The sequence below is a fragment of the Hyperolius riggenbachi genome, chromosome 8 (genome assembly GCF_040937935.1).
Source record: "Hyperolius riggenbachi isolate aHypRig1 chromosome 8, aHypRig1.pri, whole genome shotgun sequence".
Lineage (NCBI taxonomy): Eukaryota > Metazoa > Chordata > Amphibia > Anura > Hyperoliidae > Hyperolius > Hyperolius riggenbachi.
Window position 1 is genome coordinate 230449544 of NC_090653.1, and position 22731 is coordinate 230472274.

The following is a 22731-nucleotide window of genomic DNA, read 5'->3' on the forward strand; positions in this document are numbered from 1 at the left end:
AAAAGGAACAGCCCATAGCTTTTTGAGTGCTTGGCACATACACACCTTTCTCATGTCACATCATGCATCCTTAAAAGACATTGAGATACCAATGCATCAGGTTTATTAATTGCAATTGTTCTTATGCAAGTGTAAGCAGAAAGCAAGATTTTGCAAATGTCAGGCTTGCTTACATGAACCCACCACTAGGGGCCTCTATTACATTTAAATGAACAGCCCATTATCCTACAGTGACTTGCACTGTGATCAGGAAACTGCAATGGGCTCACAAAGAGGTCTCAGTGCCTGTAGACTATAAGTTGGCAATTTCTTAACAGGTATGCTATCCCTTTAAGGTGCTAGAATAAAATAGACGATGTGCAGGAATAGGACTGTGCCAATGAAAAGAATGCCTCGCAACTAATCATATACATTTACAAACACAGAACATTTATATCGCGCTTTTCTCCTGTTGGACTCAAAGCGCCAGAGCTGCAGCCACTAGGACGCGCTCTATAGGCAGCAGCAGTGTTAGGGAGACTTGCCTAAGGTCTCCTACTGAATAGCTGCTGGCTTACTGAACAGACAGAGCCGAGATTCGAACCCAGGTCTCCTGTGTCAGAGGCAGAGCCCTTAACCATTACACCATCCAGCCATTTAGAGCTGGTTCACACTAGGTCCAGGAACGTATCCATGGACAGCAATGTTAAAAATAGCAGCTGTCTTTACCCAAACAAAAACAGATTTGTCTGCATTTCAGGGGACCAGTTTTAAAACCTGAGCGGAAGGTCCGGATTTTCAGCATTTTCACGGACCGCACATGGAAATGGATACATGGAGGGGTAGTGGCAGGCACTAGAAAAACGGATCCCCATCTACACAGGCAGATTTGGACACAGAAACGTATCAGTTTCTGTTTTACAGCCTGTGGGGGGAGAGGGGGCCGCCATGCTGGAGGGGAAAACAGCCAGGACGGGGGTGGCAGCGGGGTCTTTTTCTCCTTCCTCATCTGGGTTCCCTGTCCCTGCTACCACTCCAGTTATTTGCGCAAATTGGATCCGATCTGTCACGGACCTAGCCTTAGAGGAAAAACAGGTGCCATAATCAATATAGGTTCTACATTGCCCTGGAAAACAATCATCCACTCAAAAGTCTCATATACATGTTAAATAACCCTCAGCTGATAGCCCCCCGTGCTAGGCTACAGTCAAACAGATGAGCTCCTCGATTGCGCTCCCATAACTGAGTATTCTGTACATGTGCAGTTGCAAGTCTATACGAACTGTGCATGCGCAGAACAGTCTGGACAGCGATCAAGGAGGCGCATGGTCAGAACAGCGCATCTGCTGCAGTGCGCCACTCATGTAAATTAACAGGCATGGCAGAAGCACGATGAGGGAACTGAAAGATTACAGGAGCTTGAAGTACGACTTTCATTGACAGTGTATATAAGCCTTAAACCTGAACATCCTCAACAAGTTACCTACAATTGTTTTTTTTTATTTCCCAAGATAGGAAGACTTCTCATTCAACATATAAAGCCATTAAAGCCTTGCACAAATAGTTGCATCAGATTTCAGTGCGAGTCCTACACATGCACCCTCAAGGCGTCTTGCATTTTCTTTCTGAGTACAGCCACACTTGACAGTTGTGCCCATAGGCAGTATTTAAGAGATCCATTCAACTCTGATTAAAGCAAAGCGCGGAAATTTAGCAGATGCCAGGAGGTGTGTATTTCCCAAACACCAGGGGGCATGAGGGATCTCCTCTGCACTACTTTGCATTTCATTCTGTAATGATTATTGGACTAGTGTTGCAGTTAATATTTCATTTGTAATGATGATTAAACTAGTGATGAAGTTAATATTTGAAGCTTGTGTTCACTGTTTTATAGCACGTTTTATCTCCCAGAGCTCAATAAGGTTCAATTTTTTTTTTAAATCTCAGATCATAATCAGAACTCAATCAGAAAAGGCTCCTCTTTGTGCGATCTAATATAGAAGGAAGAGATCCATTGCTGTATAGCCGCAATATATCGCTGCTAGTCATGGTGGCATTCAAATTTATTTTCTGCTTAAATCTGACTGATCCTTTAATTGAATTATTGCCTTACACCACTCGACTTCAGTTTCAGGGAGATGCGGATAGTTAAACTATGAGATAAACCAAATTCAGCTTCCCATTTTAAAATCTGCATTAATTAGCTATGCACAATGTTTGTGCATTGCACTGTGTAGTTGTTGAAATAAACACATTTAAAATAGAAGGCTGCTGGCTTCTCTAGCTCCATTTCCTGTTGAGATGACAAAGCAGTTTTATTAAACACACAGGTGTCCTAACTCCTCCCCCTCTACCCAGTCATCCACATGACAGTCTGGAAGGAACAGCCAGTGTGCTATGACTAATCGTTCTCTGTGTATACAGATCACCTGACCCAGCCTAACTCCTCCATCTTCTGAGTGTTAAAAGTAAACCTGAGATGGGCAAGTAAGATTTTATTGTTGTCCAGGGCTTCCCCCAGCCCTGTGAGCACCAACGCATCCCTTGCCATCCTCCCGAGTGCCTCTGTTCGCCTGGTATTGTTCCCAGTAATCTGGCTCCGTTGCGCCATTTGGCTCTTCTGCGCATGTGCGGCCCCTCCAGCTGGCCCGACTGAGCCAGATTACTGGGAGTGATAGAAGGTGAAAGGAGCAACCCAGGAGGACTGCGAGGGACGTATCGGTGCTCACGGGGCTGGAAGAAGCCACAGGTAAGTATAAAATCTTTTAATTTGCCCGTCTCCGGTACATTTTAACTGTTTGTGGCAGTACACTGAAAACAGAATGAGAAGAGATCATTCGTGTAGATTATATGCAGTTTGAAACTGGACCAATAAGAATAACTTTGTCAAATTTTATTGCACCAAGTTCAAGCTGCATAACATTTACATAAATTTTGAATGCAAGGGGAAATGATTAGCATCTCTAACGAGAAGGGTTAAATGCTTCACATACTAAAGAGCAAACAACTGCAGTGCTGGCCACAAGGAGTTAACCTGTTTCAGCCAAGAAGCGAGGTGTGTGGGTTCAAGTATCTGCCCCGGGGTAAGAAACACCCACTCTGCTAGCATTTAAGAGCTACAGGACTGAAGTAAAAGCCACAGATCATGCATATGCAATTTTTGGTAATGCACATTCTTGTTTCACAAACAATGCTATGCATGGTTTATGGTGCAGTTTGCATTTGCAAATAGTAAACTGGCCCAGGTACTGGACAGTCTAACATTTTAATGGAAACCGAAAGGGGGAGGGTAAAAAAAGTTTCACTTACCTGGGGCTTCTACCAGCCCCCTCCAGCCTTCCTGTGCCAGCGCTGTCAGTCACCAATCCTTCGGTCCACTGCTCGGCTAAGTTTTGTTTTCCCCTGACCACCCAGTCGGTGACCACTGCACCTGCACGGCCCTGGCCAAGCACGTCCTGGAGTAAGCCCAGTCGCCAGGAGTGTCCTGTGCAGATGTAGTACCATAGGACGCTCCCGGCGTCAGGAGTGTGATCGAGGACGCACTTAGCCAGCGCCGCGCAGGTGCATTGGCAATCGACTGGCCAGATAGGTTAAACAAAACAGCCACTGCAGGGGACCGGAGGAAAAGCGACTGGCGGCGTAGGAACAGGGCGGTTACAGGGGGATGGTAGAAGTCCCAAGTAAGTTAAACGCTTTCCTTTTCGGTTCACTTTAAATCTACTGTATGTGAATTAAGTAAATCCATCAACTGAATTTTGTGGGGACAAGGATAAGATTCCCAAGACAAAAGCTGGCACACACGATACATATTTTTCTGCCCAATTAGACATTCGATTAGACAAAAATTACTAACTGCGCAAAAAACTTTGACACCATGATCAACATCACGAGAGCCAAAATGTTGGTTATTGGTGCTCACAGGTCAATTGTAATGTTGATCATGGGTTGATTGGCGGTGCAGTTGTATAGTGTATGGCCGGGTTTAACTGTAACTCAGATTCTGGCTTTAGTTAATGTGGCAAATGGGAGGTGCCAACATAAAAAGCCACTGTGATAACTACATGCCTACATTATAATACAAACCTGCTAAAATACTGTATATACTCGAATACAAGTCAACCTCGTTTAAGTGGACTCAAATATTCAACCCTCTTAAAGTGAACCTCCGGACTAAAAATCGACTCCGCAGCACTGAAAAGGCTTGGTGTTTAAAGGTGGCCATACACTGGTCGATTTGCCATCAGATTCGACCAACAGATAGATCCCTCGCTGATCGAATCTGATCAGAGAGGGATCGTATGGCTACCTTTACAGCAAACAGATTGTGAACCGATTTCAGCCTGAAACCGTTCACAATCTGATGTGGTGGTACTGCTGCTGCTTCCCCCGCCCGCATACATTACCTGCTCCGCCGGCGCGACTGCAGTCTCCCGGTCACCGCTGCTCTGTCTGAGCTCTGGTCTCCAGGTCCGGCATGCCTCACTTCTTCTAGCCCGGCAGGAAGTTTAAACAGTAGAGGGCGCTCTACTGTTTAAACTTCCTGCCGGGCTAGAAGAAGTGAGGCATGCCGGACCTGGAGACCAGAGCGCAGACAGAGCAGCGGTGACCGGGAGACTGGAGTCGCGCCGGCGGAGCAGGTAATGTATGCGGGCTCTATTGCGTCGGTCGTCGGGCACTCGAACGCCGCTAGCGATGCGCTCTTTACCCGCGGGCGATCGACGGATATTTTCCGCACGGCACGATCGACGGGATCGGACGAAATGGATCGAAATTCGGCGTGTAGCGTGAACGATTGGCAGCAGATTCGATCCCAGTGATCGAATCTGCTGTCGAAACGGGCGCAAATCGGGCCAGTGTATGGCCAGCTTTACAGTTTTACAGCATCAGAACTTTGTTTCTCTTATACAAGCCTCATTTTTAGCTGCACAGAAGAAGACTGCCCGGGCTTTTTCCCCCTGATGCTGTGCAAAGCATGATGGGATTTCTGATGTTCTTGTTCTGCTGTTTTGGTGCAATTTTTTTTTTTACAATTTGAATTTGACATTTGAAGCCTAGCGTGTGCAGCTGGGAGGGGAAATCAGGACACAGGACAGTTGGAACTATGTCTCCTGCTCCTTGTCACCTCCTTTCAACCAAAAAGATGGCTGCCCCCATGACAAAGATGGCAGCCTCCATGAATCACATACATTTGCCTGTTCTTATATTACCTATCTATTCTAATTAACATAACTAATGTAACTTGATGACAGTATGTTTGTTTAGGCTGAAGTTCCCCTTTAAGCTGGAATTGTTTATTGTCTCAAGTACAAGTCTACCCAGCAAAGCTAATGGCTGCACTTGGGGCCCAGGAGGGGCTACTGACTGCACTGCATACAGTATTGGAGCCATTAACCCTTCTTGACCCTTAAGTGCAGCCAATACCTCCTCCAGGCCACCAAGCGCAGCAATTATTCACTCCCTTTTATGCAGCCCAGTACCCCCCCCCCCCCCCCTCCTTTCCTTGTTATAGTTGTGGCCAGGACTTTCAGACCTGTGTTTCCTTGGCATTTCTTTTCCTCAACGTGTCACTTACCACTGGGTAAATTGCTGCAAATGGGAATGTCACTATTAGTACACACATTACTCAGTGTTGCCTGTGACTTGTGTATAAGTCAACCCCTATACTTTTATGAAGTGTATCAGACCTACATTTTTAGACTTATACTAGTGTATGTATGTATGTATGTATGTATGTACAGTGGAGGAAATAATTATTTGACCCCTCACTGATTTCGTAAGTTTGTCTAATGACAAAGAAATGAAGTCTCAGAACAGTATCATTTCAATGGTAGGTTTATTTTAACAGTGGCAGATAGCACATCAAAAGGAAAATCGAAAAAATAACCTTAAATAAAAGATAGCAACTGATTTGCATTTCATTGAGGGAAATAAGTTTTTGAACCCCTACCAACCATTAAGAGTTCTGGCTTCCACAGAGTGGTTGGACACTTCTACTCAATTAGTCACCCTCATTAAGGACACCTGTCAACTAGTCACCTGTATAAAAGACACCTGTCCACAGAATCAATCAATCAAGCAGACTCCAAACTCTCCAACATGGGAAAGACCAAAGAGCTGTCCAAGGATGTCAGAGACAAAATTGTAGACCTGCACAAGGCTGGAATGGGCTACAAAACCATTAGCAAGAAGCTGGGAGAGAAGGTGACAACTGTTGGTGCGATTGTTCAAAAATGGAAGGAGCACAAAATGACCATCAATCGACCTCGCTCTGGGGCTCCACGCAAGATCTCGCCTCGTGGGGTGTCAATGGTTCTGAGAAAGGTGAAAAAGCATCCTATAACTACACGGGAGGAGTTAGTGAATGACCTCAAATTAGCAGGGACCACAGTCACCAAGAAAACCATTGGAAACAGATTACACCGCAATGGATTAAAATCCTGCAGGGCTCGCAAAGTCCCCCTGCTCAAGAAGGCACATGTGCAGGCCCGTCTGAAGTTTGCCAATGAACACCTGAATGATTCTGTGAGTGACTGGGAGAAGGTGCTGTGGTCTGATGAGACCAAAATAGAGCTCTTTGGCATTAACTCAACTCGCTGTGTTTGGAGGAAGAAACATGCTGCCTATGACCCCCAAAACACCGTCCCCACCGTCAAGCATGGGGGTGGAAACATTTTGCTTTGGGGGTGTTTTTCTGCTAAGGGCACAGGACAACTTAATCGCATTAACGGGAAAATGGACAGAGCCATGTATCGTGAAATCCTGAACGACAACCTCCTTCCCTCTGCCAGGAAACTGAAAATGGGTCGTGGATGGGTGTTCCAGCACGACAATGACCCAAAACATACAGCAAAGGCAACAAAGGAGTGGCTCAAGAAGAAGCACATTAAGGTCATGGAGTGGCCTAGCCAGTCTCCGGACCTTAATCCAATAGAAAACCTATGGAGGGAGCTCAAGCTCAGAGTTGCACAGAGACAGCCTCGAAACCTTAGGGATTTAGAGATGATCTGCAAAGAGGAGTGGACCAACATTCCTCCTAAAATGTGTGCAAACTTGGTCATCAATTACAAGAAACGTTTGACCTCTGTGCTTGCAAACAAGGGTTTTTCCACTAAGTATTAAGTCTTTTATTGTTAGAGGGTTCAAAAACTTATTTCACTCAATGAAATGCAAATCAGTTGCCATCTTTTATTTTAGGTTATTTTTTCGATTTTCCTCTTGATGTGCTATCTGCCACTGTTAAAATAAACCTACCATTGAAATGATACTGTTCTGAGACTTTTCATTTCTTTGTCATTGGACAAACGTACAAAATCAGTGAGGGGTCAAATAATTATTTCCTCGTATGTATGTATGTATGTATGTATGTATGTATGTATGTATGTATGTATGTATGTATGTATGTATATATATATATATATATATATATATATATATATATATATATATATATATATATATATATATATATATATATATATATATATATATATATATATATATATATATATATATATATATATTCTAGTATAAGTCTAAAAATGTAGGTCTGGTGCTTTCTAACAGCAATTTCTGCATCCTACTTACTCTAGCTGGAACCAGCAGGGCACGAGAAGGGAGAAGAAAACTGCATTGAAAGACAGCTGCAAGGCCGCAAGTGTTATCCAAAAAATACCAGGAAGCGGCAACTCTCAGAAGATGCACTCAGGACACAGCAACTAGAAGAGAAAAAAAAGAAAAGAGAAACACTTTAATTCACAAATTACATGCTTAGACAACAATAAAATTACATTCTCCAGGGATTAATTAGGCAATCTGGAAGAGCTTTCCTTACAGAAAACCTTGTAAGCATTTGTTCTTTTGGAAAGCGGAATTTATCAACTGAAATCACAGAGGAGTAACACCCATCTCCAGGCAGAGATCAAACACCACCGTGTAAAAGTAATCAGAGTGCTTAAAATTGTACCTGTGTGTTAACTGAAGCTTCTACAGTTACGAATGGTCTTTAAAATGTAATGCCATAAACTGAGTCGGTAGAGTAAAGGAAGTTAGCAGCAAGCACTGTAGGAGGTGCTGCTTGGGTTTCATTATTACGGTATTATTAATATAGCGCCGACATCTTCCACAGCACTGTATACAGTATAATGCCTTGTCACTTAACTGTCTCCCAGAGGGGCTCATAATCTAATCACTACCATAGTCATATGTCTATATTGTGTAGTGTATGTATCGTAGTCTAGGGCCAATTTAAAGAGACTCTGCAACAAAATGTTCTTATTTCTTCTAAACTATAACTGTTCTAATGTGGTATGGATTACTGCAGCCTTTTCTAGTTGCACTGTCTCTGTAATATCTAATCTTTTCTTTGTCAAGCTTTGTCGACCCAGGGAGGATAGAGCTGCCTCTGTTGTAATAAATACAAGTTATGTAGCCCCCCCCCCCCCTAGAGGCTCTGTGTGCTGATGCAGTTTGTGAGGCTGAGGGGGGAGGGAGCTGCCTGTCACATGCTGAGAAGCTGAGAATCCCAGACTGGAGCGCAGATAATTCACTATGTAATAAAAACTTGTGGTATACTGTAACATGAGAATATGTATATATATATCTCAGTGTTCTCCCCAGAATTTTTTTCCAGCTGGGTGGCATGAAATAGTAGCTGGGTGGCATGAAAATGTAGCTGGGTGGGGCGAAAGAAGAAAATGCAGGCCGGTGCTTCTATGAGCAATTATGCTTACAGCATAGGAGGAGGTGAGCCAATGACAGCCGGGTGGTCACCAAAACTAGCCGGGTGGAGCACCCGGCTAAAAGAGCCTGGGGAGAACAATAAATAATAATAATAATAATATACATATATATATATATATATATACATATACACATACATACATACATACATACACCTCCGGCGATTAAAAGCCAGGATCGCGGCTGGGAGCTGCAGAAACGGCAAAGAGAGATCCAGGAGATCACAGTAACTCGATTTTTTTTTTTATTGTACAAATTGGACAGTACAGATTCTTTTTAACCAGCTGAGCGGTCTGGACGAGCTCAGCTCGTCCAACACCGCCAGCGGCTGCCGCTCAGGCCCTGCTGGGCCGATTTTAATGAAATAAAAAGCAGCACACGCAGCCGGCACTTTGCCAGCCGCGTGTGCTGCCTGATCGCCGCCGCTCTGCGGCGATTCGCCGCGAGCAGCGGCGAAAGAGGGTCCCCCCAGCCGCCTGAGCCCAGCGTAGCCGGAACAAAAAGTTCCGGCCAGCGCTAAGGGCTGGATCGGAGGCGGCTGACGTCAGGACGTCGGCTGACGTCGATGACGTCACTCCGCTCGTCGCTATGGCGACGATGTAAGCAAAACAAGGAAGGCCGTTCATTGCGGCCTTCCTTGTTTGTTCTGGGCGCCGGAGGCGATCGGAAGATCGCCTCCGGAGCGCCCTCTAGTGGGCTTTCATGCAGCCAACTTTCAGTTGGCTGCATGAAATAGTTTTTTTTTTATTTAAAAAAAACCCTCCCGCAGCCACCCTGGCGATTTAATCAGAACGCCAGGGTGGTTAAGAGAAAGACAACTTATTTGTATGCTTTTGGGACATGGGAGGAAACCGGAATGCCCGTAGGAAACCCACACAGACATCGGGAGAACATACAAACTCCGTGCAGATCATGCCCTGGCTGAGATTCTAACTGGGGATCCAGCCTTGCAAGGCAAATGTGCTAACCACTACACCACCATGCTGTTGCAATAGACTGCAGGGGGCGGGCACAAATTTCATCCATCTATCTGCTCACACCTGGAAATATGGAAAAACAGTGATGGTCAAATGAGATACAGATAATTCTGGCTTGACTTGCTGCTGAAACAGATTGGTCCAATTTCAAGCTACATGCATGTATCATTTGTAGCTTAATGACCAAAATTTGCTTCACATTGACCATCTCTGCTCCCAACCACCAGAGTCAACGAGGAGAGGAGGAGGATCTACAAATTGATGCAGAAAGAAGATTTCTTCATTTTGCAAAAATGGCAGCGATTTACAGCCTGAACTGAAATTTGAGCGTTGTACAGACAATACACATATTGCCAGAAGTGTTGAGTTTTTTGGGAGCACACCCTCGTGTGCACAGGGGTTTCTCCCTTTCTATGCAGTTTTCTTTTTAGCAATTGGTTAATTTTTTTTCTAACCATTATACCACTCACTTCCCATTCAGCATCACCTTATGAGGAAGATAGTTTTGGGAGAGAATAATTCATGACTGTATATAGCACAGGTGTCAAACCTGGCTGTGGGACAATAGTGGCCCCTGAGAGCTCTTGTACATCATTGTAAAGCAGCAAAAGATTAACAGTCCACTACTGCCTTCCCATCCAAAGGATGAAAGGGTTTATGGTTAAAACATTGAGTTTGAGCCAGGGTGCAGCAACAACCCATGGGGCCCCCTCCTTGGATCCAAATCTGCCGTGTGGTTGGTAAAACACCCACACACCTTTCCTTCCCCTGACAACCTCTCCTCACATTACAGAGTAGCTGAGCAGAGTAATATTTATCTATTTCAGAGATGTGTTGTGTCTCTTCAGTTCTTCCTAGCAGCTGCTTGCTCTATACTTCCATACCTCTAGCTCAAGACGTGACATCATGCATTCAGAGGCAGAGGTGTGCAGGATAGAGCATTTGTCTGTCAGGATGATTAGAGGAGCTCTGGAGCAGGTACATATTAAACTTCTCTGCTGCGCTACTCTGCAGAAGGGGAGGAGCCGGGTTCCAGGCCCTCCCATGGTCACTATAAATGGTAAATCTAAAACAATTTGGTTCGTGAATTAGACTAGGTTTTACATTTTGGCCCTTTACGTGATTGAGTTTGACACCCCTGCTTTAGATGGAAGCTGGTGTGACCTATAACAAAGGTATATAAAGATTTTTTGCTGTTGGGTAGGACTGTTTGTGATAGTCATCAAGACAGCTGTCCCACAAGGTAGAGCAAGAAATCCCCACAACACATCTTCAAATAAGATTTTTTTTTTTCTATTATTGGAGCAAAACTGAACAAGTGTGCCACGCCAGTGTTCTCTAGCCGCTGATCCACAACTAGCTGATGCGTTTCTGACCCTGCTTGGTCCCGAGTCCTATGGGAGAAAAGCGCTTCACAAAATGTTTATTTTTGTGGTTAGTAGCCATGACTAAAGCCTGGTACACACCTCAGCTATTTGTAGCTGAGAGGCCAGGACACTGACACTCCGCATCTGTGTGGTGTCCAGTTTTGCTGCAATAAAGAATTGGAATTGAAGAGGTCAGAGTTTAAGGGATTTCTGCTCTACTATTCAAGTTACGGTACTTTACTTTGTCCTGCACCACTAAACCCTGTACTGCGATACAGCATTGCACCAGGGAATTAGAGTGGATCTTTATCTATCCCACGTTATTTTAGCAACCGCCCTGCCAGATCAGTTAATGAGCAAAGATGAACAGGTGACACTGAAGTGCCTCCTGCCCCCCATATAACTCAACAGGCCAAATGGGGACAACATATCTGTACAGGATTCGTTACCAAGATGGTCACCTTAAATTGCCTTTATCATGTATTTATAGTGAAGTTGAGCATCTCTACACTGCTTTAATTCCTGGATTGTGCTGAAGACTGCAGTGATTAAGTTCACAGTCACAGCTCTAAACCTAAAAGTTGCAAAGAATTCAGAAAATAAGAGCTAAAACAACATCCTCTTAAAACCGGTACCAGGACAACTAGCCCAGGTGTATAAATCTGTTGGTTCTAATTGTATATAAGTAGTAGTAGGTATTCTCTACTGTGAAATCAGAGTATGCAATAATCTCTCTGTAGTTAACACTACCGCCAGAAACATGACAACCATGACAGATATTTTGTGACTCAAATTCTACTGGTGACAGCAAGTCTTAGGCCTCTTTCACAGTGGGACGTTGCGTTTGATGTGACGTTAAGGTCGCATAACGTGCCCCTAATGCAACGCATTGAAAGACTATAATTTGGACGTTATTTAGCCCTGCGGTTGGTGTGCCGTTTTCGCCGCACAGTGATGGAATGAAAACGCCGCATGCGTTACATTTTTTTTTTTTAAACCTCACTGAGCATGTGCAACACACAACGCAGCAAATGTATTGCTAAACGCACAGCATGCAGCACTTTCTAAATATTGCTACACGTTACACACAATGCAACGTGTGCACTGTGAATGTCGCACAGACTTTGTATTGCTGTGCTTTAGTCTGTGTTACAAAATTTTCTAACATGCGACTTTAAGGTTGCACTGTTAAAGAGGCCTTAAAGGAAGCCAAAAGAGTTCCTGATCTCAGTAGGAAGCCTCTGGATGGTCAAAAGAGCTGTGAGAGAAAGGTCTGCACATGGCCAGTAGAACAAAACGGCTTTTGAATGGAGGAAAAAGCCATGCCCTAACAGCATCATTTTACTGAGCACGTGTGGACCATACTCACACATGCCCATTTCAGATGTGCTCATCCATGGCCTGGAGAGCAGCCAGAAGATGAAGAGGGACCCTGCGCAGGAACAAGAGGCTTAATGAGGATTGCAGCAGCCTGTGGTCCATCCATAAGGTTTCAACCACTGCGAAAATACACAACTTTTTACTCGCTTCAGATGTAATTTAAAAAAATCTAAAATATCAGCAGAGCATCAAAATTAGGCCTCAGTACAAAAAAAAACTTATTGTAATTGTGAATGGGTTACAACTACTCCAGACTTTGTTGTGACCCAATAGTGTGGACTCTTTTTGCCCCAGGAAAAGAGTAAATTACATAGCAGGCATCAAGTTAAATGAATTGTTTTATGTTCCCTGTAAATAGTCAACTCTATATAAAATGTATAATGATAGCAATCCTCCAGTTACACAGGCTGCAGTAAACCTCAGAAAGGTTATATTATCCTCTCCACACTACAAAAAAAAAAAAAAAAAAAAAACTGCCCGGCGCTTCCTGAAGAGGCAGGGCTTTCTGCTGTTGCTCTGCCTCTGATGTCAATCGCAGCGGATCGCAGCCTCTCCCCGCCCCCTCTCACTCTTCTTTCACAGAGAGGGGTGGGGAGAGAGGGGGCGATCCACACGCCGATTGACGGCAGGAGAGGCAGAGCTACAGCTCATAGCTCTGCCTCTCAGGGCAGCAGAATCCACTACCAAGATGGCCGTGGGTGTTTGCCCAGGGATTTGGGGGGTCTGCAGCCCTTGTTTTTCGGCGGGGATGCGGCGGTTTACCGCTGATGAGACTTCTGAAATGAAGTAAAAGGTAAATATAGCAAACAATTTTCGCTTCAGAGTCTCTTTAAAACAGGAAGCTTAGGTCTCACTGGCTGGTGCTTTTGAGGTAATCCACGCAATTATATCAGGGTTTACTATAACAGGCGTTATTGCCATACACTTATAATCGTTACTGGCCAGGACCTGGATATGTAGTATACTATACCGGAATGTCTACTATATCAGAGTTTACTATAACAAGATTGTACTGTTTTCTGCCTAAATAAACCTAAAAGTTTCAAAAGCTTAAAGTGAATGTTTACCGGTAAAAAAAAAGAAAAAAAAGTCAGATACTCACCTAAGGAGAGGGAAGGCTCGGTCCTAATGAGCCTTCACTCTCCTCTCCCGGTGCCCGGTCCCGCGCAGGCTCCCCCGTGGCAGTATTCGACCAGTTCGGTCAAATACTGCCACTTCCGCATGCCGAAGGGAGCTTTCGGAAGCCTTCAGGAGCACTCGGGCTCCCGATGACGCGTCCGCTCCATACTACGCATGCGCAAGCGTCCCTCTATGACGCGTGCGTAGTATGGAGCGGCCCGTCTTCGGAAGCCCGAGTGCTCCCGAAGACCTCCGAAGTCCCTGCGGCGGCGAACGCGAACGGGGGAGCCAGCGCAGCACCGAGGGCACCGGGAGAGGAGAGGGAAGGCTCATTAGGACCGAGCCTTCCCTCTCCTTAGGTGAGTATCTGACTTTCTTTTTTTAAACGGTACCCATTGGCTTTAAAAGAAAATAATGTACAGTTGATTATTAATGGTATTACCTTAATCAACACTTCTTGGTTTGATGTCCGCACACTAAAGAATAACATTTTGCAATGGTGAAACCAATATAGGTATTGCATTATGGAGGATGGACATCAGATACCTGTCTCAACATCCTATTATAAGGATTTTAAACAGGCATGATTTCCAGTCTCCAGCCTGCACTATGTGCAAAGTCTGGAAATTTTGTTGACATGGTTACAGGCCATATGCTGGATACTTGGAGAACATGGACCCCAAAAATAAGGATGATGTCTTGCAGTCACACTTGTTATACAGGGTGGCGCACAGAAACATTATGGCTGCATGGCAGGAGCATGACTGTACAGGCAACCATTGGCTGGTCCCAGTTTGTCTCCTCCATGGCTTTATTCAAAGCATGTGTCACTTGCATTTGCTGCAGTATGGGCAACGCTCTCATACGGCACAGTGTTCTTCCCCAGGCTCTTTTAAGCTGGGTGCTCCACCCGGCTGTCATCTGCTTTCCTCCTCATCCCCCTCATACGCTGTAAGCAGGGTTGTGTAGAAGCGCTGGCACAGCATTCTTTCCTTGCAGCCCACCTGGCTACTTTTTCATGCCACCCGACTGGGAAAAAAATTCCAGGGAGTACTCTGTGGCAGCAAAAGCAGGCAACACAGGCTCCAATAAAGCTGGGGAGGAGGACACACACAGCAGGGACAGAGGAAGCTGCGCACAAGCATTGGCCGCCAGTGTACACCCACTAGCGGCAAACAGCTGGGCCAGTCTTTTGTGCACCACCCTGTATTTTATTGTAGCCAACAAGCAGCTTATACCAATTGTGACAAGGTGTCACAGTGCTTTACAGAAAGGGTCTGGGATGGTGTTTATATTTCACCCAGACTCCAGCGCTGTATTTTCTAAGAACTCCAAGAAAGTGTAGGTGTTATTTTTCTGCAAGTTGTGTGGAAAAAGGAAATCCAGTTAGGGTCCTGGAGTTGGCCAGGGAAGAGCAGGGTGGGTTCCCTGGCCACCCGGTCCAGTCCAGGATGATTTTCAGCCTGTGTCGTGGGAGGTCGGAGATTGGGAGAGGATCTGCATTCAGTCTGACACTGAAGGCTGTGAGGAAAGTAACCATTGACCTCTGAGCTGATGAGAATTACAGCTGATGAAAGTTGCTCTGTGTTTTTCCCTTTGCTAAAAAGGCTGATATTTTGTATTGTTTTTGTTTAGACTAGTTAGCATTACCTAGTGAGGTGTTTAGGAGCCAGAGCGCTAAGATTTATTTTGTGTGTTTATTTTTATGCTGAGCAACTTGCTAATAAAGCACATGCATTAGCCTGTTTGCACCTGAACCTGCTGGCAGTCTTCAAGTTTCTGCACTCAAGACCCCCCTGAGTGTAGGTAGCACCACCACACGATTTACATTTAAACATCCCTAGTAGGTAATTGAAGACTGAATTAAACTTACAGTGTGTACTAAATGTAAACTTGTTGATGCAAATTTATGACCTGATTTGGGGATGTTCAATACTGCATGAATACCGCAACAGGATTTTTATGCTACCCTAAGCTTTATAACCCGCTAGATTTTTCTTGGCCAGAACAATCGTACGTGTAGAAATTGTTTGGCAATCAAAAGCAAATACAGGTGTCCTTAGACACCACTCCAATTGTCACTAGTGATCTGTCAAAGTTGGATCACTAACACTTATTTTGTTGTTTTAATGTAGCCATTTGATAATATAATAATTCTGCGCTCCTCACTAATCACCCCAAAATAATGTATTCAATGTTCTTTGTTGGATCGCTGTGCAAATAGTGCGTGCACACACTCACTCAAAATAAAACAGCAAAGGTAGCAGAGCGCTCAACAACTCTCAATAATATTGCAATGTCCAAGTCCCTTCAAGACTAATATTCATAAAGTCCTCCCATTACTGCAAATCACTTCTGTGTCTCCCACAGTCTTCATGCATTACAACACTCCGTTACAGGAAAACAGTATACGCTCACCAGAAGAGATGGCTAATCGATTAAGATCAGCAAAACACGTGTTTGGCCCAGCCTGTAATACTTCTTCCTTTATCTGTTGTCGCTTTCCTTGTACTCATTGATCATGTGGAGAGAATGAACTTCAATAGTGTGATATTGTTACACAATAAGCATCTATTATCCACCAGTGCTCCCCTATTGGCCAACAGTAACACCAGCGTGTCTCCACCACCCTAATAGGTAAGCCTCTCACCAGATTCTGTGGCCGACCCCTCACAGACCAGCAATACGGCGTATATATTATAAATCTTTGCCTCCAGCTTCCAATGTTCTAAAACTCAAACAACGCTTGACATAGCATAACTCCATTTATTTAAAGACAAGCATTAAAAGTAGTGCACTCACATGTATTCCGTAAAATTTGCGCATATAAAAAGTATCTTTCTCCTCGAGGTCTTAGCGTCTCACCGGCTCTCCAGGCCACGCCCAACTAGTTTCGTCATCCGACTCATCAGGGGCTTGGCCATTCGGAGCCGGCAGACGCTATAAGTTACCGCCCTTCAGTCACATGACCCCCTGCTACAGTCGGCGTCATTGGCCAGTTCTCTAGCCCAGACTTCTAATTTACCTCCTGATTGGCTGATATGTTGGCCTGATAGATTACATAGGAACTACACCTCCCATAGTTCCATGCGCGCCGTTTTTAACACCAGTAGCCAACTGCAAAAGACTACAGTACCCAGAGTGCCACTGGTGTATCAAGGACCAATCATATGAGCCAAAACACGGAGCGTATCGGGCGGACTACACCGCTCAGCTGCTCTAAAAATGAATTATAACGATTCTAAAATTACAATTTAAAACTAAAAATGCCTATTGGTTCAAGGGAAGGGATTTTTTGGAGACAGTAATTTGCCTCTTTTATAACTATTATAAAAACAGCTGTAAATCAGCCAGATGCTTGGTATTTGCAACTCTTATAGAGATGCCCGTAAGTCAGTCATATGCTTCGCTGCCGTCTCATTTCCATCCTGGCCTATGACACCAACATCACATGGGGCTTATTCATTCAAATATATTTATGCACAGCAATACCCATTATTCCCATCAGGAAAGAGGTTTCTCGTGCAAAGTTACTATATGAAATATATTTATGCACAGCAATACCCATTATTCCCACCAGGACAGATGTTACTCATGCAAGGTTAATACATGAAATATTCAATTTCTCTAAACACTGAAGTGAAGCTATTCTTCCCACCATTAAAACACAAAGATAACAACAACCACTATTCACTCATTTCAGCACCAATAGAATGTCAGTAGCATATCAGTGGCATGTCCTGATCTTAATCGATTAGCCATCTCTTCTGGTGAGCGTATACTGTTTTCCTGTAACGGAGTGTTGTAATGCATGAAGACTGTGGGAGACACAGAAGTGATTTGCAGTAATGGGAGGACTTTATGAATATTAGTCTTGAAGGGACTTGGACATTGCAATATTATTGAGAGTTGTTGAGCGCTCTGCTACCTTTGCTGTTTTATTTTTAATGTAGCCATTGCAGCAGGGCGCGTCTTGCACTTCCTCACTGCTCCCATCTCCACAGAATTTCTGAACAATGTTCATTCCTAGAACAATCTTTTCTGGGTAATGTATTAAGAGCGTGAACGTAGCATAAGGTAGGCATCTTTAACATGTCAAGATCACACTACAAAAGGACCTGTTCACATAGTGAATTTTGTAATGAACTTTAAACTCAAAGCTTAATTGATCTACAGTGCAGGTAAAGAATTTCTCCAGGTTTCCCTATGGGTCAGTGTTACCGTGTTTCAGCACAATGCTGCAGCCCCAATACTTTGTTATGCACAAGACAAGAGCATGATAAGACGTGTGTTAAATCAGGTTAATTTTTACTGTAAACTATATCCTGATCACACTACCAGCAGGGGCTGATCTCTCTGGCATAAGTAGGGTCTGAAAAATACACTGGAAACAAGAATGCAGAAAATCTAGTCAGACTTCAGTCAGAAACATCTGATCTTCATGCTTGTTCATGGTCTATTGCTAAAAGTATTAGTTCAGAAAGACACAGCCATTTTGAGTTGTTTAAAGAGAACCCGAGGTGGGATTTAATTATGTTAGTGGGGCACAGAGGTTGGTTGTGCACACTAAGGGCTCTTTTCCACTATGAAATGCGACCGCGATTCCGATCGCGTTTCAATTTCCACCATGCGATTGCGATTGAGCTACTATACTCATAGTCCAGCTCAATCGCATACAAAACGCGGCAGGACAACGATTGCGCTTTGACCAAAATCGCATCGCAATCGGATCGCACTAATGGAAATTGCTGCTGCAGTTTCCATTAGTTTAATGTACCTTGCGATTTGCGATCAGAAGCAAATCGCAAATCGCAGGCTAGTGGAAAAAGGCCCTTACACCAGCCTCCGTTGCCCCATGGTGTGCCTCCAGGACCCCCCTGCGCGCTGCTATACCACCCCCCCCCCCAGTGCTAGCGACACGGCGTGTCGCCAGCACAATGCTTACCTATGTGCTGTCTGTTAGCGCCGCTCCCCCGCCTCCTACGTATCGGCGCTACCCGTCCGCGTCCCTTCCATCCAATCAGCGGGAGGGAAGGGACGCGGACGGGTAGCACCGATACGGAGGAGCGGCGCTAACAGACAGCACATAGCTAAGCATTGTGCTAGCGACACTGCGGGGGGGGGGGGGGGTATAGCGGCGCGCAGGGGGGTCCTGGAGGCACACCATGGGGCAACGGAGGCTGGTGTTAGTGTGCACAACCAGCCTCTGTGCCCCACTAACATAATTAAATCCCACCTCGGGTTCTCTTTAAAGGAAATTAATATGTCAGCATCCATATTTCTCTCACTTCCGGTCTTTGAAATTAAGAAATACAAGTGCTCACAGAAAAGATGGTAAAAGTTGTTATCAAATATATCAGGAAGGGTTTTGTATTATTAAACAGTAGTAAAATGTCCATACAAGTTGGTCCAAAACAACTCACCGATCCAGCGGGGTGGAAGTGCATGTGTAAACAGATCCCACATTAAAGCGGTATCGTCACCATAAAAATCAAATTTCAACAGCAACTGGTCTGAGTGTATTAAGTGATAAAGATGCTAATCCTGCATTCAAAACGTTTTCTGCTGTTATGATTTTGAGTTATCATATGCCTTAGGAGCACTGGCTCTTTAGTAGTCAGTGCCAAAGAATTGCATGCTGGGGGTTCTTTTTATCTATAATATATTCTTCCTCCTTCCTTTATTTCCCTGCCTGCTGCTTATCTGAAACCTGATCCCCTACTCACTTGACTTTACAAGTAAGGCTGAGGTGACTCAGCGATTGGAGGAGACAAGAAAAAAAGTAAAGGGCAGAAATGACATCACGAGTTAGCCTTTACTGTGGGCAAAAGACATGGCCCCCACCAGGAACAGAATTCTCGTCATTTAATATATAGCATTCACTGAAATCAAAATGTGGACAGTACTATACATGTGTTATGCAAGTAGATCAAGTATTTATCTACTTATATATGTGTTTTTTCCCCTGGAATAGTATGGCTGATCCTACTGCTTTAAAGGGAACCAGAGGTGAGAGTGATATGGAGGCTGCCATATTTCTTTTCTTTTAAACCAGTTGCCTGGTAGTCCTCATGATCCTGTATCTGTAGCCATAGATCCTGAACGAGCATATGCAGGCCAGGTACTTTGACTCAGCTGACTCAGGTTTTACTGGATTAGCCAAATGCTTGTTCAGAGGTTTTGACTCAAACACTACTTATGCCAGAAGATCAACAGGACTGCCAGGCAACTGGTATTACATAAAAGGAAATATATGTGGCAGCCTCCATATAACTCTCACATCAGGTTCACTTTAAAGCATAGGATACATTTACTCTTGCAAACGCCTGTATCGTAATCCAGGCAGAACCATAGGGCTGTCATTGGTTTGCAAAAGACCAATAGGAATCCTCTTTAGTGCCAGGGAGGATTTTCATTGGTTCACTGAGTGATGGACCAATGAGAATCTTCCCTGTTGCTAGGTGGGATTGCCCTTGATCTATCCATTGGTAGCATTTTGCTTCTGCTCTGACCTTGCCAATGCTTGTTCTGTAGCCCAGCAACGGTAAGACTCAGGGATGCTCAAATTCGGATTCGGAAGATACCCGGATAGTTGCAATCCGGATATCTCCCAGTAATGCTGTGCGGGCTGGGCGGGGGGGGGGGTCAAGCTTACCTCTCTGACGTCTTCTTCGCTTGTTTCTCAGCGCCTCCCACGATGCGGTCCATGCGCATCACGTGACTACAAACGCTTCCTCCTTCAACCCGGAAGTGTTTGTAGTCACGTGTCCGCCGCGTGGACCGCATCATGGGAGGCGCCGAGGAACGAGCGAAGAAGACGTCAGAGAGGTAAGCTTGACCCCCCCCCCCCTGCCCAGCCCGCACAGCATTACTGGGAGATATCCGGATTGCAACTATCCGGGTATCTTCCGAATCCGAATTTGAGCATCCCTGGTAAGACTCAAATGGCAAAAACAAGAGCAGCAGGCCTGATGCTGAACGGTGAATGTGAACATCTTGCCAAAAGCTATGAAGGGGCACAGCGTATCCACACAGGATACACTATAAACAAACCCCTGCCCATCTGGTGGGAAGTAAAAAAAATAGGCACCCATCTGGTGGGAAGCAAAAAAATTATGCGCCCATCAGTGGCAGTAGTTTGGGCGCCCCATAGGCACCCATAAAAAAAGAAATAGCAGTAAAAGTATGAAATATTTATCTTTTTGCAGCGGAGGGCTGATAAAGGACATCCAAGGTGAAAATAAACTGAAGAGAAAAACATGTTTATCTATCCTCCTCCTAAAAATGACTTTAGATATCCCACAGTTTTATATTTTAACAGTTTGAAAGTTTTTACTGTTTCATTGTCTCTGCTCAATGACACATTTCATTGAAGTATGCCAGAGCTCAAATCTATGAATTATTGACCCTTTTATCTCTTTCCTGCTCTCAGAAGCCATTTACTGACTGGAAAATATTTTATGGCTGTAATTACTTATCAGTGAGGGGGTTATGCTATAGTGTGACCCAGTCCAACCCAGTCCTGGCCCAGACAGAAACTGTCACTTGCATACCCGATTTTTAACTTTCAGGCAGAAGGGGAAAAAAAGGGACAAAGCCTAGTTATTTGTGTGCTTGGCAATGTACATACACATGTCTATGATCACGTCACCTCGGTTGTCCTTTAAGGATAGGCTTCTGTGGGCCGAGTTTTGGCATTCTGTGTGAGAATTTAAAAAGCAGAATCACCGGTAAATTTACAGATATTCTATTTTACTAAACTGAGCACCCAAATTTCATGGTGCCTCTTTTTCATGCAGTATAGCCTGACTAGTGAGGAGAATATGTTGATTAACTTATTAAAGAGTAAAAGTTGGGCATAAAATCAAAAATCTATTTTATTTTTATTTGGTAAACAAGTAATAAGGATGCTAACCAGGCAATACAAACGTTAAAGAGAACCCGAGGTGGGATTTAATTATGCTAGTGGGGCACAGAGGCTGGTTGTGCACACTAACACCAGCCTCTGTTGCCCCATGGTGTGCCTCCAAGACCCCCCTGCGCGCCGCAATACCCCCCGCAGTGCTAGCGACACGCAGCGTGTCGCCAGCACGTTTACCTATGCCTGTCTGTTAGCGCCGCTCCCCCGCATCGGCGCTACCCGCCCGCGTCACTTCCCTCCAATCAGCGGAAGGGAAGGGGGCGGGTAGCGCTGATACAGAGGAGGCGGGGGAGCGGCACTAACAGACAGACATAGGTAAACATTGTGCTGGCGACACGCTGCGTGTCGCTAGCACTGCGGGGGGTATAGCGGCACGCAGGGGGGTCTTGGAGGCACACCATGGGGCAACAGAGGCTGGTGTTAGTGTGCACAACCAGCCTCTGTGCCCCACTAGCATAATTAAATCCCACCTCGGGTTCTCTTTAAAAAAAAAAAAAATCACTCTTTTTTCCTCCATAAAACATTACCCAGTTTCCCTAGCTCTTATTTGGTACATCTTCTGCACAAAGGAGGTTGCAGGGCATGCTGGGTCTTTTTTCTTCTTTACTTTCCCCTCAGAATTAACTAATGCAGCCTCTTTCCCTTTTTTCCTCCCTCTCCCACCTCTGTTCTTATTTGATTGGCCAATATTTCTCAATGCACTTTCTACTCTAGAGCTGAGTGGGAGCGTCTGAAGACTGGGAGGGGGGCGGGCAATGATACACATTCAGAGTAAGGCAGGAAATTATGTCAGGATTGGCTTAAGATAAAACACAGACAAAATGAAAATCCTAAGAGCGTACGAGAGATAACGGCGCTGGAAACTTGGGCGCAGGATTCAGCCGGTATATGGCTGATCCTGCTGCCGCACAAGTCCGTATTAAACACTATTCCCCCTCCAGGCCGCCATGGATGATTGGGAATGAAAGAATTCGGCTTCCAGCAATTGCTGGAAGCAGAATTATTATGTTTTAACAGTAAGTTCAGCTCAGTCTTCTGACGGCGCCAAAGTTACTCCCTGTGCCTGCTATAGCCGTAATTCCTGCGCCCAAATCTCCTGCGCTGGTTTCAGCGTGTTCGTCCTAAGGAGGATTTTCTCTTTTTTTACTTTAGAAAAATCACTAAAATCAAAATGTGGACAGTGCAATTCATATGTTAAGTAAGTAGAGCAAGTATTTATCTACTAATGTATGTTATTTTCTGAGATAGT

The 22731-nt window shown here is 44.7% G+C and overlaps 1 protein-coding gene across 11 annotated transcripts in view; it reads right to left on the minus strand.

Annotated features, from left to right (window-relative positions):
- The window catches only part of HUWE1 (HECT, UBA and WWE domain containing E3 ubiquitin protein ligase 1), a 177928-nt gene that overhangs the window by 124000 nt on the left and 31197 nt on the right, over nt 1-22731 (minus strand). For all 11 annotated transcript variants that reach the window (XM_068248291.1, XM_068248292.1, XM_068248288.1 and 8 more), the window contains exon 2: nt 7564-7694. The gene's annotated coding sequence lies outside the window, so the exon portion shown is untranslated. The remainder of the gene's footprint in view (nt 1-7563; nt 7695-22731) is intronic.